The sequence below is a fragment of the Athene cunicularia genome (assembly GCF_003259725.1).
Source record: "Athene cunicularia isolate RWA chromosome 1 unlocalized genomic scaffold, athCun1 chr1_part1, whole genome shotgun sequence".
Taxonomy (NCBI): domain Eukaryota; kingdom Metazoa; phylum Chordata; class Aves; order Strigiformes; family Strigidae; genus Athene; species Athene cunicularia.
The window spans coordinates 94,962,594-94,968,668 of record NW_020799091.1 but is presented as its reverse complement, the minus strand read 5'-3'; the positions used below and the strand labels follow the sequence as shown (position 1 = coordinate 94,968,668).

Genomic DNA, 6,075 nt, shown 5'->3' with positions numbered 1-6,075 from the left:
AATTGTATTAAATCAATACTGCTTTCTGTTTACATCAGTTCATTTTGAAACTGTGCTTATGGTGTGGGGGAGGGAGAAAGGTCAGACTTAAGCAGCAGAGAAAAGCAAGTGAGATCAAGAAAAAATGTATTTTCCTCAAGATCGCTGCTGCCATGTGAGAGGGTTGCTCTTCCTGAGTGTCACTGCAAAATAGTTTGAGGAGGTGAAAACTGGGAACTTGTTCAGCCTTAGCGTAAAACAAGACTACCTCTCTTAATTTACAAGGATGCTACCACTGGTAAGCATGTGGCTTAGAACTCGTCTTGAAGCACAAGGCGCTCTATACAACCAAATGCAACTCCTTAGCTTCAAAGTAGTGGATTTTATAAAAATTAATACTTCAATGCTTTCCACTTTGGTGCACAAAAAAAAAACCTTTCAGTTTTCCCCCTACTATGGGGTTTTGTGGGTTTTTTTTGTTGGGTTTTTTTGAGTTGAGGATGACTGATACTTAGAAAAGGCTGGTCTGCATATATATGGACAGATGATAAAGCTAAGGTCCATGCTCTGCCATGTTTTTTGGTATGTTTAGTGAGCATGTAACAAAAAGAAAACAACAAAATAAGATAGACAATCCTTTTTTCCTTTGGCTGAGTTCAGCAACCTGGAAGTTAAAGGGAAAAGTATCTGTCTTCATGGACAGATTGTGAAGTGAAAGTCTTAATGCTGGCTTGTTTTTCAACTTGAACAGCAGTTGGAGGTGTTTAGTTCAGCTTCACCGGTGTGTCAATCAAATGAAAAGTGTGTGTACTGACTGGATGAAAACAAACATGTGGTAAGACTGCAAACAATAGTGGGAGAGAGCAGAGAAGAATATATTTGACCAGACCTCCATTGTGCAAGTGCAGATCTTAATGCTGAGGTCAGAACATGGTATTTTTCTTTGCAGATGGGACAATTTTTCTTGTATCTAGTCAGTGAGCATTGCAGGACCTCTGTGGCTTTTCTCTAACACTGGCATAGTGGGTTTGAAAGATAAACAATGAGGAGTCTGGTGATAAGTATTAGTTACCTGATTTAAAAAAAAATACATAAAAGGAAAAAAAAAAATCCTTTGCATTTCAATAGCAGAGCAGTTTGCATATCTGTGTGGGAAACAAGGAGAAAAAAAAGGAAGCTTAGCTCTGAATCTCCCAATCTCTCGCCTAGAAAATTTTCTGCCTATAGTCCCTTCATATAGCGTTCTGATTCACACTGCCTCTGCATCTGACTCTGCATGGAATAAGCAAAGATATTTTTTTTCCAGGAATGGTGCTTCTACAGAGGTGCACGTAATGTGTGTGAAAATAAAGCACTGTTGTTTTTTTTAAACTAACTTGTGTATTTCACTTCATAAATGGAAGTGCCTGTGGTTTTTCTTTCCTTTTTAATTCTTGCACTTTCAGATTGCTTGGCTGAATAGAGTAAAATAATTGGTGTTGTGATCCAACATCTGAAAATTATTTCTCTTTCAATTAGGAGTTGGAAAGAGGAGGAAATGTTGAGTTTGCCTCTTCCTCTGCCTCTTAGTTTTTAAGAGAAGAAAAATCATGAATTATGAAGAATGTAAAAAACTATACAGCTTAGGTGTTTTCTCTGTATTCCATTTTCCTTACATCTCTTTCTTAATGTCTTATAATTGGATTTTTTAGTACATGTTATAACATGAAGTTCCCTTGATTTTTTCTTAAAGCAATAGACTTTGCTCTGAGAAGATAGAGTGTGATGTTTCCAGTTCTGTGATTCAGTTCCCATAAGGTCATTCTGGGTTTGGTTTTACACATAACAAATAATTTCAAAGTTGTATTCCTTCTTGTACAGTATGGTAATATAAGTAATGCTTCTGTCACCTGTTTCAAACAGAAACACAGTATGAATGTTTTGATCGATATAGTGGCAAACAATGAGCCCTTTTTCAGTTCAGAAATACTAACACTTGTATGCTCTTAAAATGCTTTTTAGTTGCTCCCCTCTCCCCAGCTGCTCCTGTCTCCTTACCACACAAGAGTTTTAGGAAGGAATTTATTGGGAAAGGTTCCTAGTATGCTTTCTAATGACAAGTGAGATTTCTTCTGAGTTGCTTAACAAAGTCTTTTTAGTGTGCTAGATTTCATGTAAAAGCCTTTCAGTTTTACCTTTTCATTTTGAATGTCATTGGTCAAGACATTTTAATAGAAACACTTGAATTATAGGAGCAATAATGAAGTAGCACAAATGAAATAGTAATATATTGTTGAGTTTTTGTGGCATCCCTTGCCACTAAGATTTGGCTTACAGTAAAAATGCTGTTAGCAACATCTGCTAGCAGCACAAACTTCATCTTAGCTTGTAAATTGATACTTACACTGGCAGATATTCAGGTGAGTATTGCTTTGTTGCTCTGGCAACAAGAAGAGCAATAGAAACCCTTGAGGGTTCATTTTTAGACTACAACACATTAAGAAAAATAATGCTCTTGAGCATTTTTCTATGAAATACAGTGACAGACTACAGTGTTACAAAGTGTGTCTTACTGGTGATCTCTTTCCCTGTTTGTTGAGATTTCTTTACCAGAGTGTGCTGTGAGGTATTTTATGCTCTGTTAACTAACTTCAGAGATAAGATTAAACCATACCTAAAAAAAAGAGGGGGAAAAAAAAAAGAGCTTTGAGTAAAGATGATGCTGGAAAATATTCTCTATTTATTATAGAAGACGGGATGCTCCAAATCATAGCACTCCAAATCATTTCTTGTACACATATCAATATTTGTTGCAGAACCAGAGTTCTCCTAATGTGAATGTAATATCATGTACCACGAAAATGTCAGAAAGCTGTGTTTCATTGGATGCAACCTTTTAGATAATTGATGCTATCAGTGTGGCCATTAGGGATTTGAAGATGTGTGATTTGAGTTCAAGTACTTAAACCTGAGTTCAGGCATGCGAATATGTTAGTTCTATCCTACTGCCTTCACAAGTTTTAGAAATATTATCATGGGCTTTTTGGCTCAATTTAAATGCTGAAGAAAATAGATGAAGAATTTTAATAAGCCTATTTTTCAGGTTCTGTAAAAGAAGGTAGGTAGAGTGGATTGTTCTGTTTTTAAGGAGATAGAGCTTGCATTTAGCATTAATATGCTGGATCAACCTAAACACAATATATCAAGGGAGTGTACCACTACAGTTCTCAGCTTTGATGTTGTGCAGGTTAACTAGTGGTAATCACAGAGCTATTTGTGTTGGTGTCTCTTGTTAGCATATCAGTTGGTTTAACAACAGTTAACTCTTCATCATCTAAAGTCAATCTGTGGGTATTCTACCCAGTTGCTTGCTGTGTATAGGCTGGCTGCATTTCACAGAATAATGAACCATTTGTATACTAGCCTTTTTCTTTTAAATATGAAAAGGCTTAGGAATGTTGCTTAACACAGAGAGAGAGAATGGTCCTTAAATTTTCTGATAGTCCAGAATAATTGTGCTGCGGAAAGCTTCTTTGATTTCTGTGGAGGTTTCCAACAACTAGGTTGGTTGGTTGTCATATCCCGATCTCAGACATCAGCCTCGTACATATAAGTAGTAATATAAGCTGCATAATGAAGGGGGCTGGTGCAATGACCTATGGAGGTGAAAGTAAAGGAAATTATGGAAAAAGAAATAAGTCAGCTACACTTCATTAAAAATTGTAAGAGCATAACGGATTGATCCTTTTAAGAAAGGTCTGTACAATTTACCAAGACATTAGTTTCTGTCAAACTTGACTCTCTGATTGATAAATTGTTCATTTCTGGCTGCTGAAGTTCTTGCTGCTGTTCAGAGAAGCAAAGACAGATTGGTAATGGGATATGAGCAATCTTCCAGTCACATTTTCTGGCTTCTTAGGCCTAATTAGATGTAAGGCCAGGTTTGTGAGTAATCCAGAGTCCTGGTAATGGCTCCCCAGGAATGTTACCTGAAATAACAATTGTTGAATTGTTGGCTTCAGCCAAACCCCTGGATAAGATGGATCCATATGGAAAATGTGTCCCACCCTGGAGCAGGGAATGATCAGAAGTCTATCATATTGTCCAAGTTCATTAAAGTACTCATGACACATGGCAAAGAGGCCTCCAGCCATAGTAGGTGACTTGACTGGAGCAGTGGCTCCCTCTGGTCCTTCCAGTTCTGACAAAGGAACAAGATCCCACTTAAAGTACAGGCCCCAGTTAAATCCTCCACACACAACAGGGGAAGAGCTGTAGGTAAGCATGTCAGTACTGATTATGTCAATCACAGGGCACACCACAGTCCTGCGATCTTCTCTGATGGGAGTCAGCAGAGGCTGTAACCACATCTCGTTCACCTCACAGTGACTGTCCAGGAATACCAGCACTTTCCCAGTGTTTATGAGAGGCTCCAATCATCCTTCCTCGAATCAAGCCTTCCCACTTCTTATTTCTTACCAATTTTGGGGGTTTTGGAAAATGAGTTTTAACATATTCACCCAAGTCCTTCTTCAAGTCAGCCAATTCACTGTTGTCATCCACCAAAATAATTTCATGAAGAAGGTGTGCAGGAGTGCGATTCAGGACACTGTGTACTGTGCAAAGCAGGGCATAAAGTGCTTCATTGTAGAAACAGATAACAACACTGGCAGAGGGCAGGTCAGAAGGGTAGGACTTCTCTCAACATTTTACATCTCTTGTATCAGACACATCCCTGTGGTATCAGAGCCGATTACTGATAAGCATATTGAAAGCATGCTTCTGATAGCCCAAGTCTCTCACTTCCTGATCTTCTTCATTAAAAAATCATTCCCATTTCAGGAGAGAATTCTACCTCTCCCTTAACTGGGTCCTGGACATGATTTCCAAGAGGATTTCCTATCTTACTCTCTTTCTGTTGCAATTCAGGTATGTGAATGGACCCCCCTGTAAAATGGGGGTAGAATTTTCTTGGAAATGGCCTCTGAGGTTCCAGCCTCTTGATGAGCACATTCATGAAGGATTGGTTTTCTTCACTGAAGTTGAAATAAACAAAGAGCAGAAGCGTCCAGGTCACAGATGTGAAAAGGCACCCATAGCAGAAATAGTGAGGTATGACACTTCCTATTGTAGACTTGGCATCATTGAGGACACATTCCCAGTTACCACAGCAGCAGCAGCATTGCCATCAACCCTCTGCCCACCCCGTGCCCTCAGCAGCAGCGGCGGCACGCACCTCAGCCATAATACAGAGACTGGCAGAACAACCCCCCCGCAATCCAGGAGACAGTTGGTGACCTGCTGCATCACACAGACACACGCAAGTCTATGGGACCAGATGGGATACACCCAAGGGTGCTGAAGGAGCTGGCTGGGGTGCTCGCCAAGACGCTTTCCATCATTTACCAGCAGTCCTGGCTGACCAGGGAGGTCCCAACAGATTGGAAATTGGCCAATGTGATGCCCATCTATAAGAAGGGTCGGAAGGATGATCCAGGAATTACAGGCCTGTCATCTTGACTTTGGTGCCCGGGAAGCTGATGGAGCAGCTTATGCTGAGTACCATCACACAACACATGTGGGACAACCAGATGTTCAGTTCCAGTCAGCAGGGGTTTATGAAAGGCAGGTCCTGCCTGACAAACCTGATCTTCTACGACAGGGTGACCTGCTTATTGGATGAGGGAAAGGCTGTGGATGTTGTTTACCTTGACTTTAGTAAGGCCTTTGACACCATTTCCCACAGCATTCTCCTGGCAAAACTGGCTGTTTGAGGCTTGAATGATTGCATGCTTTGCTGGGTAAAAAACTGTCTGGATGGCCGGGCCCAAAGAGTTGTGGTGAACGGAGTTAAATCCAGCTGGCGGCCGGTCACGAGTGGTGTCCCCCCGGGCTCGGTGCTGGGGCCACTCCTGTTTAACATCTTTATTGATCGAGGGTAGGGAGGCTCTGCAGAGGGACCTGGACAGGCTGGAGCCATGGGCTGAGCCCAAGTGGAGGAGTTTCCATAAGGCCAAATGCCGGGGGCTGCCCTTGGGCCACAACAACCCCCAGTAGCGCTACAGGCTTGGGGAGGAGTGGCTGGAGAGCTGCCAGTCCAGTCAGAGAGGGACCGGG

At 41.1% G+C, this 6,075-nt stretch overlaps 1 protein-coding gene and 1 pseudogene across 1 annotated transcript in view; one reads left to right on the top strand and one right to left on the bottom strand.

Annotated features, from left to right (window-relative positions):
- The window catches only part of FAM3B (family with sequence similarity 3 member B), a 31,129-nt gene that overhangs the window by 6,702 nt on the left and 18,352 nt on the right, over positions 1–6,075 (top strand). The window lies entirely within an intron of this gene.
- Positions 3,777–5,131, bottom strand: LOC113478941 (annotated as a pseudogene).